Source organism: Octodon degus, unplaced genomic scaffold (assembly GCF_000260255.1).
Source record: "Octodon degus isolate 3935 unplaced genomic scaffold, OctDeg1.0 scaffold00316, whole genome shotgun sequence".
Lineage (NCBI taxonomy): Eukaryota > Metazoa > Chordata > Mammalia > Rodentia > Octodontidae > Octodon > Octodon degus.
In genome coordinates this window covers 74,099-87,281 of record NW_004524892.1, presented here as the reverse complement: position 1 = coordinate 87,281, position 13,183 = coordinate 74,099, and the positions used below count along the sequence as shown (strand labels likewise).

General features: G+C 39.2%; 1 pseudogene; it reads left to right on the top strand.

The window, feature by feature from the left end:
- The first annotated feature begins 11,722 nt into the window (after positions 1 to 11,722).
- On the top strand, positions 11,723 to 12,301 carry LOC101585442 (annotated as a pseudogene).
- Positions 12,302 to 13,183: the final 882 nt, after the last annotated feature.

Genomic DNA, 13,183 nt, shown 5'->3' with positions numbered 1-13,183 from the left:
ATACAGATATAAAATGGTCCTTCATTTATATCCCCCCTTTTGGATAGTTTTGTTAGAGAAGGGCATTCCATTGTCATTTCAATACTGTAGGTGCAAGAATTCAGCAAAATATTCCAATATACTCCAGCAGTCCATAATAGTGATGGGTTTTCCGTAAGACTGGCAATGTCAGAAATTGACTCGAGCCTTTTGTAGCTCAGCATATTAATATGGCTTTACTTTTTTTGGGGGGGGTGATTTCTTTATTTTTTTTCAAATCAAATCGAAAGTATAGTTTCAACAAATAATAAACTGCATATATTCTTCTTAGTGGTTAATTGCTGTACATACTGCACATATTATTTATTCAGCTATTTCTTTTTTATTTCCAATCTGAGTTCCTCTATACCTTTCTGAAGCTGTTCCTTTATTTCAGAAACCATTGATTCATTGCTTTCAGCTGTGTGATCCCCAATTTGTTCTGTGTTAGTGTCCTCTGCACTTGTTATGGGTGGGCTTAGGTTCTGAGATTGCATTTTGTTCCTTCTCGTCATTTTGTGTAGCACTTTCTTCTGACCTTTGTTGTAGATCTTTGTTGCAGTTATAACCTTAGCTTGTACTGAAGTTCTGGTGCAGATCTACAAAGTTTGGATTTTTCCAGTTGTGCCTGGCTTGGGTCTAGCTGCTGTGCTCAGCTCCTTCCTGCTGCTGCCCTTGGGGGTGAGCCTGTTGTGCCCCTCTTGCAAGATTTTCTGCTCCTGGACTAGGTGGGAGGTTCTATCCTCTATACTCTCTGCAGGGATTTCAGCTGCAGGATTTCACCCCAGGCCTGTATGCCAGGCCTGAGCTGATCGGGGGGAGAGTCAGCTCTCCCACACACTCACCAGGCCTGGGCTAGGACTGGGTCTGGGGGTTCCCGGAACTGGGCAGACATTCCTACTCAGTTGGCGGGGTGAGGGAGGTCCTGTGGAGTCGTGGGGTGCATCCCACGTGGGTGGAAGAGGGTCTCTGCCACGCTGGGTCTGGGCTGGAATCAGTAGTAGGTCTCACCGGCAGTGGGTAGCTGGAAGCTCTCCCACACACTCACTGGGCCTGTGCTAGGCCTGGGTATGTAATGCTCTTTTGTAAGAAACATTTTATACTTTTTAAAATAAATGTAGTGAATGTATAAAAAATTTAAAAAATGATCATTAAAAAAGGAAAAATAAACCAAGCAAGATTCACCAATATGCTTAATAGAAGAAATATATTTAATTCAAATAGAAATTCTTATAGTGAAAGTAAGATAATGAAAACAATACTGAACGAGACAAAGAACAGGAAAAAACACATGTAGCTATTCTATTTGCAGACAAAGTAGATTTTAAACCAGGACTGAATAAGAAGTGCTAGTGAGATAGCTCAGTGGACTAAGCACCTGCTTAAGCAAGTGCAGGGGCCCGGGTTCCATCCCTGGCACAACATTCTGTGCCAGCACCACCCTTGGGTGTTCTGAGCCCTGAGTCCTGGCATGGTGTCATACACCTGTAATCCCAGCACTGGTGAGACTGGAAACAGGAGGACAGCTATGAGTCTGAGCTGTGTAGTGAGACCCTGCACCAAAAACCAAACCAAAACAAAACAAAAAAATGAAAGAATAAAAAATGGAAGATATGTTACTAAATCCTTGTAAAGGAAACAACCGAAGAGCAACAAATAACAATCAAAAACAGCTATGTACCAAATTATGTAACCCAATTATATAAAAGAAATATTAATGGATATAATAAATAAAGTAAGCACTCATATAATTGCAATGTGGGACCTCAATACATCATTCTCAAAAACAGACAGATCAACTAAATAAAATTTAACAATGAAGTGTTAGAACGGAATGAAACTTTTGAGAACGTGTAATAAGTAAATGTCTATAGCATATTCCACCTCAAACTTCAGAATACAAATTCTTCTTGACTCCAAGTAGGATATTCTCCAAAACAGACTTTGTACTAACATTGTTTCATGTGCCATTCAAATATACTTCTTATAAGGCCATTAAAATATACTTCTGTGCCCTATATTAGAGAACTTTAATGGGAGCAATCAAAGAGGTGGAAAAGCTTCCTTTTTCAGGTTATTCCTAGGAGTTATGTGACCCATGGACACATTTGCCTATTTATTGTTCATTACATCAGTCTCATGATGCTGAGTACAGGACTCATGACAACTCAAGAATAATAAAGAGCAAGGAAAATTCCCTGTAAACTCCATTACATAGAAATGACTAATAAATTCATTTATTGTTTTCCTGCAACATTGTTGTTTTATTTGCTTCCTCTTGATGTAGTATTTTTCAAAATCCTTCAGAAACAACATTTGAAAATGTACCTCATATTCTCTCTGATTGAGATTTTATCCAATAGTTTGTTGCGAATTTTGGGGGTGTCCTTTGTTACTGGTAATTGATTTCAGGGTCTTTGCCATGAGTTATACACCTAGAGGAGCCCACCACATCCTCTTTTGTGGGACAAGGTCCCTCTAAGTTGCCCAGTCTGGACCCCAACATTTGATTTTCTTTTCTCCCAGGCCTCTTATTATGTCTGACATTATTTTATTTTTCCTCATAGGAATTTTGTGCCTATTATCATATTTTTCACAAGACTAATATTCCTTGGTACTGTAGCCCAGATTTTTAGGTGGCTCTTTTTGTTTTGTTTTGTTTGTAATTTTTAGGGAAGGATCTACAAGGTGTTCAGGGTCTCACTACTCGGTCAAACTCATAGTAATCCACCTGTTTACAGCCTCCCTAGAGCTGGGATTACAGGTGCATGCCACCATGCTCAGTCTCAATCACCATCTCAGCATGCTCCAGGTGTGGAACCAGCATGGCAGGGCCAGGCATCAAATCCCGGGCCCCTGTACCTGCTTGCATGTCCTTTAATCCACTGAGCTATTTGGCTGGCCCTCTTCCTGGGCGGCTGTTGATAAGCTATTTGGTTACTAATCTCAGTCCTTAGGGACTTGCATGAAGCACAAATCACTGTTATTACATGTCACTAGCATGGAGTTAAGACTTTCTGAAAATAGGTTATTACATGAAAGAAAAACAGAGGATTATAGTGTTGTGATTTTTAATCTCCTTTGTTTAAGATAGAGAATTATAAGAACATGCCTTATTGGGGCCTGCCCCTTAGCTCGGTTGTTTAAGCGGCTGCTTCAACAAAGCAGTCAGGCTCAGGTTGCTGTGGTTCGATCCCCACAACTCCAGCCAGCCAAATATGCCCTGAAGGCATTCTGAGCCAGCCAAAAAAAAAAAAAGAACATGCCATATTGCCAGGTATAGTAGTGCATAGCATACCTACAATCCCAGCACTCTGGATGCTGAGGAAGGTGGATTGCTGTGAGTTGAAGACCCCAGTGGAGCACATAGTGACCAGTTTAAATTGCATAGCAGGACCCCATCCAAGAAAACCAACTTCTCTCAAAACCGGAATGTCATAGGAAGATTGATCCATACATGAGTGTATGACAATCTGTATTGATTGCAGTTTAATATATATGTGAGTGAAAATATGGCGGATGTATAATTTAAAAAACATTATCACAGTGGAGGCACATTTCTATCAATGCTCCTTGACTTGATCATACTCATGCCATTGCTTGTGAAGCTCTTCTGGAATTCCATTTTCATGAGTTGCACTGTCCTTGATGCCTTGATGTCCTAGCTTACTTCATTAATGATTACATTTCATGGTCATTCTGACTTTGAGGAAGAGGCTGAAATTGCATGTTTAAAGATATGAGGAATAAGGTAGGTGAGGACACATTTAACTGTTTTAAGTCTTCATTCTTTGGCTGGTACTGGGTAGTAGCAATCACTATATTATCAATCACCAGATCAAAGGCACTGAGGAAAGCAGACTTCTAGAACTGTTTCAGAATGTGTAGTTTGAGGGTATGTGCAAGTAAACAGAATTAAGATGTGCTATGTACTTGTACCTGCTCCCCATGGAAAATATAATCATTCTGCACTTTGAACTTGCACTCATAAAAAGCATACGTACATATATGTATGAAAATGGCAAGAGTGATGGGATAAATTTATTTGAAGTCAGGGGAGTATTTATCAGATTAATGACAGTTTGTTTTATACCTTAATCCTTTAACAAAAAAAATTAGTTGAGAATATATCTTAGCAGCACATGCACATATATGGCAAGCTCAAGGTCCTGGTTTCCATTCCTTGTAACAACAACAACAACAACAACAACAAAAAAAAAAAATCAACAAACCAACCAAACAAAATTTGAAAAATGAAACATTCATAATATGTTTTGATTACCTTTTCTATATAGTGTGTGATATATTTATGTATATGTACATAATGAAACTCAATGACAAAAATCATGCCTGTGATCCAACTTTTCTTAGAGTCTTTGGTGCCTTCCTAAGTAAGATGTGCTGCTTTTCTTGTTCCAGCAAGCATCATAGCAATAAATTTAGAGTGAGCTTACCTGTATATAATCTGATCACTCTCTGAGGTCTGATCAAATTAGTCCTTCCTAACCACATATGCCTAATTATAGGTCTTTTTTATTGTTTTAGAGCAGTTTATTTAGTAAGCTGAATTGACATTACTTTTAGTAATTTTTCATGTGTAACTGTCTCTTAGATTGTTAGATATAAATCTACCACTGACAAAATTTTATTCAACATTGAGCAGAATCTGTCTTCCATTGCCATAGATATGACTCTATTACAGTGCACCTTTACACATTATTTGTATTGACATACTTTTCTTGACAGAAAGATTGTATGTATTTACAATGTACAATAAGATAAGTTTTGGTATATATACATTTTTTTAAAAAAATGCATTTGGTACCAGGTCTCACTACACAGCACAGACTCATAGTGATCTTCCTGTTTTCAGGCCTCTCCAGTACTGGGATTATGGGCATGCACCACCATGCCCTGACTGGGTGGCAGATTCAGTGCACCTGTGGGCAGGGCTGGTACAGCATGTGGTGCCAGTGATCTAATCCTTGACCTTGTGCTTGCCTAAGCAGGTGCTTAGTCCTCTGAGCTATCTCACTAGACCTTATATATATTATTTATAAAAATTATTTAAATTAAAAATAGTGTTTTTATGTTTAAAATATAAAATTATAGGTATGTATATGTTAAGTGCTAAAGATAAATTTTCTAACTCCATTTTTCTGAGGTGATTTTAGTTGCATTTTGAATTTCATTAGTTTTTAGCTGCTCTTCACATCTTAATAGTTATACTTGGGCCAGAGAGATGGCTTAGAATAAGCACTTGCCGGGCAAGTACACAGGCCTGAGTTTAATCCCTGGTTCAGAAAAAAAAAGCTATATAAGCACTTATTAAATTTTAAAGTTTTTATTTTATTTATACATTTGTAGTTCATGCACTTAGAATATGGAAAATATCATAAATTATTTTGTGATTCTTATGTCAAAGCCATTCTAATTTTGTCTAATTATACTACAATGAATATTTGCTGTTGAAGGGGGCACTATATATGCATATTATAATGCAATAATTAAATCATGATAGTTGAGATATCTATGACTTCTATCTCCCACACCTGCTTCCAACTTGAGGACATTTTCTTTGGTTGGGCATGAGTAATACATGAAAATGTCAGTCAATTTTGTGCATAGTGGAACAGTTACAGAATTTGCCTCTCTTTTATTTTTTCTCAGTTCTCAACACATAAACTCAGCATCTTGACATTCCTTTAATGAAAAACAAAATAAGAGAGAATTGAATAAGCTCTGGGGAAGACTTGCTCCCCCTCTTCAAAAAAATGCATAGGAGATACAGTACAAGCTGACTAATAAGCAAAAAAACCCAACCCCCCCAAAAAAAACAGTGTTGAAAATATTTTCACACTCCTTTTCTGTCCATCAGACTGAGGGAGCCATTTAAGCAAAAAACATTGACAGCTCCAGTGGTACTTGAGGAGAGCTGTCACCCCACACAAAAAACTTTTTATTTTGTGCAAGAAATGCAGTTTTTTTTTTTAAACAAGGGCAAAGGGTGGGGTAACAGCATGGGGAGTGTGCTTATTTCTGGCCTTGTACTGCCACCACATGGCCGAAGTTTCAAAAAGGAGAGCAGACAAAGACTGTTTTAACTCCAATTTGTGCTGCTTACTCTCCAGAGTACTCTACTGAGAGATCAGAGTGAAGTTAAATAAGAGCAATGTGTTCACTACCAAATTGCTAATGGAGGTTCATCACAAGCCCATTTGAACCAGGGGCCTCAGCAAGTTCTCCCTGTGGGTGACCTGGAGACATAGCCTTAGTAAGTGCTCTTATAGCCTGGCCTTTGAGAGAAGGGACTGGATACCTAGAGCTGTTTTGGAAAGAGCTATGTTGGAACAGGTCTGTAATCCCAGCAGTGGAAGGCTGAGACAGGACGATGGCAGTGAGTTGGAGGATAGCTTTGGCTACATAATGAATATAAGGACAGCCAGAACTAAGGAGAGCCTGTCTCAAAAGTAGCTGTGGTTATCAGGAATTTGTGCACTCCTAGTAACCCTGCCCTGAGGCTTTTCTGCAGATGGCTGCCTCTGTTCCCTGATGGCAGCCCACTTTACTGTGAGAAATGAATGCATGGTAGGGAAAGATGTGCATCCTCTTACTTGATGTGAGGGTTATTTCCAGGTGAGATGGCAAGGTTAGAATTCTTCCGTCCTGCCTGGGCATGGGCCTCTGCACTGTACAGAATTTGACAGGCAGCTCCATGGTTTCTGCCTCACAGCTCCTACATGGGACATTTTTGCTGTTCCTTTACTTTGTGAGTCAGGGTCCAGGTGGTGGGAAGGGACAAAGAGAAAGTCCTGGGACCCCTTCTAAGAGTACCATTTCCCTAACTTGCCAAACAAGGGTTGTTGGTGAAATTTCTGTTTGGAAATAGTTTCCTCTTGCCCTTGGGTTCTTGTTTTGGGGCGAAGATGAATGAAGCCCACAAAAGAGCAAACAGGAAGCAGTGGTAAATGGCCACATGTGTGTTCATCAGCAAGAATGAAAGCAAAAGCTCCCTGAAAGTTGGGAAGGGGTTTGTAAGATGGGCACACTAGAAGTTTAAGGCCATTGTCTTCTATACAGTTTCTAGGAGCAGGAAATGTGATATGAATTAGGGATGTTCCTGCTCACAGGTTGATCATTGAGAACCAGAATGCAAGCTGCTTCATTTGCAATTCAGCTCCTCCAAGTTCTCTCCCATTTCTTTAGGGGCTTGTTCTTTGTCCCTTGGTGGTCTTGTTTGCTTAACATAATTTTTCAAGACCTCTGGTATGCTAAGTGCTTTCAAGCTCTGACTTTGGTATACTTTAGGTTAACTAGCCAGGACCTGTCTGCCTAACTTCCCCTATCTCTTTGCTTCACATTCACTGAGCAGCCAGTTATGTATGAGACTCCTGAGAAGCCTGACACCTAAAGATACAAGTGCCCCATTATCAAGGGCCATTCTTCATAGGTTATGGGGTGAGCCATAAAGCATATTATCCCCTCAATTTCAGTTAGTGATAAGTGGTGGTAAAGTAGTAAAATGGAGGGATATGGCAAAGGAATGCAGTAGGAGTATTTCCATTTAAGTAGATGGATAGATGAATTTTTTATTATACTTTATTATAATTTTATTTCATTTTGAAGAGTAAAAACAAAAGCAAGAAAAATAAAAGCAAAGACAGAAACAGAGTAACATGTAACAATACATATGTTACAGCTGATTAACAATGATTGATATGTTATCTGTTTTTATCATCAAATCTGTTGCTCAGATAAACAGATATAGTTATGCAAGATGAGACATATGATTGAATATTACCACGTGATTTCAAGAAATCTTAAATTTTTGTTCTTGACTCACATTTTTTTGTATTGACTTTTTAAAAAATTACTTTAAAGAGAATATGGTAATAATTGAAATGACATTAGAAATGGTACACATTTAGAAAACCAAAATGACAGGCATATCAAGCATTGTCTTAGTATTACACATTACTATCCTCAATGCAATTGCTTAGTTCACAGATATCAGCACAGGGAGTTAACCATGGTGGGAGTTCTACCCATTAACTACTATTTTCAAAAACCTGATGGAAATTCTTAGGACTGTTGCCTTATTCCACCATATATATATATGTATATATATATATATGGTTTTTGCCCCTACCTTACCCTAACTTTTACACTTTCTCTCTCTTTGTTGTTTAATCCTTAAGTTAGGATCAGGGATCAGGTCACTGTAGGGTTTTGCTTTCTTTTCAGACAGATCTTGAGATCTGTTTCTTTCCATATAACTGTGTCTGTTATACCTTATAGTTTTTAGTTCTTCTTTTGATTTCTTACACTAGGGAGGCAAAGTCACATTTACACATGTGGGTCTGGTTTATTTCATTTATGAGTATAGCCTCATGTTGCTGGATAGGTAAATTTGCCTTCTGCTAGGAATGATGGCTGAAGCCAGTAGGAATGATCCTGCATTATTCTGATGACCTTGATAAAGTTCCTTTTAGTTAACTATTCAGGTTTACAATGTCTTATGCATTAATAACAGTGGCATGGATCATCACAAAATAGGCATATTTGGTGCCTCATTCCTGCAGTTGACCCTAGAGTATCCAAACTAGTCTGAAAATAAGAAGATCCTATTAAAAGGAAGTAGTGTGATCCACAAGCGCCAGTAAAAGGGTGTGACCACAAACACTGCTAGTTGAAGGCCTTGAGCACTGGGCTGTTTTCATTGAAGCCACTTCACCCCAATTCAGAGAGGGGGAAGTGTGGTTCCCTTGCTCTTTGTGCCTTGAATCCAGATTCTTTTTTTTTTTTTTTTTTGGCGGAACCGGGGATTGAACTCAGACCCTTGTGCTTGCTAGGGAAGTGCTTTATTCCACTGAGCCATCTCCCCGGCCCCTGCTCTTTGTGCCTTGACCACCTTAATCCTCCTTTCTCTGTGGGTCCTGGGATCTTATCCTTCACAATCAGGTCACTGTAGGGTTTTGCCTTCTTTTCAGACAGATCTTGAGAGCTATAGTTGGAAAGCTAGGGATTTTAGTTCTGAATAAGGGTTTGTAATTAGTCTCCTGTACAGTATGTCCTACATAACTCTGGAGGCTTTGGAGTTGGCACAAGCAGCCAGGACTGTGATATTTTAAGGAATCTCGTGGCTCAGCATGAAGATTAGGCCATGACAACAGCATTGTACATTGAGTAGGTAATAAATAACTGCATGAAGTGTAGTGGGCAGGAATAGGCTCCTCTCAGCCATTCCCAGTTTGGAAAGAGGAGGCAAGTTAAAAAGATATAGACCCATCAAAAGCTCTGATTTTCCTCTTGTAGGTGTGGGGTGCATGGTAAAGGGAAACCCAAAAGCATGCTCCTCCCAAAAGAGTGGTCATGATAATATTCATGGTTCAACTGTGGAAGCTAATGTCTAGTGGTCCTTGGGCAAATGTCCTGAGGAAATTCTGATCTGATGCAAAAGAAGTATAAGCAGGGAACAAGTTGGCAAGTGAGGTGGTGGGGCTGAGAGGGAGCACCAGAGGGTTGGGACTGATAGATGAGATGCTATAGTATAAAGTAGAGCCCAGAAAGAGTCCTGTGTGCTGTGTGCCTTGTCTAAAGGCAACTTCCTGCTTTGCTTAAATTAGACAGTTGAGGACATTCAACTGGTTAGGTGCAGGGCAGTAGTGAATCATTGCCCCATTGTTTTCCATGATGGTTCACAGATGACTTTGATTTTCAATTCCTCCTACAGTAACCATCTGTTGTACTACAAACAGAGGACATGACAGGATTTGTCCCCTATGTTCTCAATACTCAGATTTCATGGTTCCCACTCATTGCATATTATTTAGAGAGTATTCTGGGGACAGAATTCACTAGAGAGACAGTGAAAATCAAGGTTAGAGGAATATGAGATGTTTGTCCACCATTTGCATTGATCTATAGGAGTGATGGTGAACATTTTAAGGTTTCTTTTATTACAAAATTAAATTTGTTTTAATGAGAAAAAAGATTAATTACCAATGGAGCAGTTTCAAAAGCAGGTTAGTAGGATGTTACAATAATTAATACATTGCATGTTGTCCTTGTAGTAGTTATTCAGAGGACAAGATGCAGACATGATATCTTGTCTAAACACTATTAGTATAAACATTTCTTCTCAATGAACTAAGAGAAAGATCCTGACTATATTGTATGAAGATATATAATAACATATATATATATATATTCACTGCAAGATGGTCCTTCATTTATATCTCCCTTTCATGTTTTGTTTTGTCTGAGAAGGTTGTTCCACTGCTGTTAGAGAAGATGTATTTGGAGAAATCTATAAAGGATCTTTCATACTTGATGCCAGTACAAATATTGTACCTACTTGAATTCAGCAAAATAACCCAATATAGTCCAATAATGCATAAGAATAGTGAGTTACCAGCACAATTGGCAACTGTCCACAGTTGTTGACTTGAGCCTTTTACAGCTCAGCACATTAATATAACTTGACATTTTATACCTTGTAGTTACACTTTTCTGCTGGATGGTTAAGACCAATTTAGGGCTGGGAAGATAGCTAAGTAGAATAAGCACTTGCCTGGCAAGCACAAGGCCCTGAGTTAATCCCTTGTACTGAAAAAAAAAAACAAGTTAAAGCAAGACCTATATAATTAAAAATGTAAGGTTGACTATCAGATAAGGTCATTCAAATGCGCTCAGGCTTTGCCTTGGTACTATGTGCAGCACCTTCTGTATCTTGTGTCAGTGTCAGCCATCTGGATGAGTCATGGCCATTGCTTGAACAATTTGCTCTCTGTGAAAGCCTGAGAGATTTTTTTTCTCTCTAGGTGACTCTCCTGAGGCACACCGTGCCTCATCAGTCACTTTCTTCTGTGGCTGCATAATCTCTTTGATCAGAAAACTTGGAGCACCAGAAATTCTGTTATGTCCTGAATCCTCACTGACTTTGAAGGGCTAGATCCAAAATACTGGCTATCTTTTTAGCCCATCTCTTTCTCTAATTTTTGGACTGAAACCTTTAATTTGACTTATGAGGGGCTGGGGAGATGGGTCAGTAGAGTAAGTGCTTCCCTGGCAAGCTCAAGGGCCTGAGTTCAATCCCCAGGTTCTGAGAAAAAAAAAAGACTTATGAGTTTATCTTCATGTTGCATCAACATATATATGGAGGATTCCAGTTTGTTTTTCTTTATAGCTGCGTAATACTCCATTGTATAAAAACATGTATTTTTTTTTCATTCCTCAGGTGATGGGTGTGTTGGTTGTTTCCAAGATATGGCTATCACAAATTGTGCTGCTCTAAACACAGGCACATGTATATCGCTATGATATGATGCTTTCAGGGTTTTTCTGAAAATTCCCAGAAGGGGGATAGCTGAATTAAATGAGATTTCATGTTCTACTTTTTTGAGGAGTCTCCATGCTGATTTCCATAATGGTTGCAAAAGTCTACACTCCCAAGCCTGTCTCTCTCCTACGCTGCTTTCTTCCCTGCCCCTAGTGAGTGTGGTGAGCCCTGGCAGTCACAGGGTGCGTGCTGGACTCCAGGACTGGGTAGGGAGGTGCTTGTGAGCTGCAGCTGTTCTGTCATGCCCTGAAGCCCCTACCGGGTTGATGCGGCCACCAGCCTCCCTCGCCTTACGCCCCCAGCAGGGCCTAGCTGTGAGCAAGAGTGACTGTGGCCGAGCCTTGCAGAGGACTCCTTGGATTCAAAATGACCAACGAAGAACCTCTTCCCAAAAAGGTTCGACTGAGTGAAACCGACTTCAAAGTTATGGCAAGAGATGAGTTAATTCTAAGATGGAAACAATATGAAGCATATGTTCAAACTTTGGAGGGAAAGTACATGGATCTTAACTCAAATGATGTAACTGGTTTAAGGGAGTCTGAAGAAAAGCTAAAGCAACAACAAGAAGAATCTGCACACAGGGAAAACATCCTTGTAATGTGACTAGCAACCAAGGAACAAGAGATGCAAGAGTGTACTACTCAAATTCAGTACCTCAAGCAAGTCCAGAAGCCGAGTGTTGCCCAACTGAGATCAACAATGGTAGACCCAGTGATCAACTTGTTTTTCCTAAAAATGAAAGATGAACTGGAATAGACTAGAGACAAACTGAAACAAGCTCAAAATGAACTGAGTGCCTGGAAGTTTATGCCTGATAGGTAAACAAATCATACTCCCCAGTCAAGACTTCCCTGACAGTCCCACTATGAGAAAGCTGTGGTGGGACAGCCAAGTACTCGTTTCCACACCAAGACTCAGACTTTGAGCAAAAACAAAACAAAACAAAACAAAACAAAACACCCACCAAAACCACATTCTTATGCTATGTAGCTTGTAATGGTTAATGTAAAACTTACCAGATGAACCTTATGTTTCAGCTTTTTTTCTTTTCCTTCCCCCATCCTTCAGACGCCTGATGCTGTCGGACTATTCTGAAGAAGAGGCCACCTTCAAAAAATTCCCCTTCTAGAACATTTAGGCACTTGAGAAATGTTTCTGTTTGAACAAAATAAAGGGAGAAACAGAAGTCTTTAGTCTGTGACACACTGTGTCTTCAGATGATTGGAGGATTGAAAACCTATGGAGATTTCAAATTGTGAATTGAACATGTAAAATTCCAGTTAAATGCAAAAACGGAATACACATCACTTTTAACCTTGACACAGTGACTTAGAGACACTGTATATCATTTTTGCCAATAAGACTGTGGACTTCGTATTTGTTGTTGAACTTCTGGGTCAAAACTCAAATGAGGTGATTTTTGCCTTTGAAGGGTTTATTGCTAAGAACCAACTTTAGTAGTCATGAGACAAATTACGACGTTGGTAAAGTAGTACATATATTTTAACCATTTAGCTTAGGGCTCTGAATTACTTAATAGAGCCTAAAATGGTTTTGATCAATGGTTTGTTCTTTGAATGGTTACAAAAACTGTAGATAATCTTTTAACTAAGGACTGTACAAAGAAGAAGGAGTGGTATCAAACTTAAGGCTTGAACTGTTTGAAGCATTCATTTCACAACTAGATTGTATAAGATAATCGGCTGTGATGAGACTCACTGCATAATTTTTTCAATAGTGAACTTTATGAAACCCTCCTCCCATTCAACAGGTACATGTTAAAAGAGTGTTGTCTTTGGTGTTAATGGGGGAATGTGTTTCTTC